We start from the raw sequence: 329 nt of genomic DNA on the forward strand, positions 1-329 counted from the left end.
CTGGGCGCTGCAGGCCCGGCCGGCGCTGCCCGTCCATGCGGCGGGGCCGCCCGGCCGCCTCCCCACGCCAGGCCGCGGCTCGGGCGCGGCCTGCAGGGGGCTCTGGGCCGGCCCTCGCCGGGACCTGCCGGGGCGCCCACCTGTTCCTCGGGCCCCGCGGCCGCTCCGGGGGCAACCCGGGGCTCTGGAGCTGCTCTAGGGCCGAGCAGCCTCGCTCTTCGCTTTTTTATCCCTTCCTGCAGCGCCGTAATGAGCTTATGTGCTCCTTCGGGGATGTGGTGTGAGCGCAGAAGTCAGCGTGTGTTTTACCTGGAAGTGGCCCTAAGTGG

The sequence above is a fragment of the Empidonax traillii genome, unplaced genomic scaffold (genome assembly GCF_003031625.1).
Source record: "Empidonax traillii isolate 1590-97213 ecotype Southwest subspecies unplaced genomic scaffold, ASM303162v1 scaffold863:size338993, whole genome shotgun sequence".
Classification (NCBI taxonomy): domain Eukaryota; kingdom Metazoa; phylum Chordata; class Aves; order Passeriformes; family Tyrannidae; genus Empidonax; species Empidonax traillii.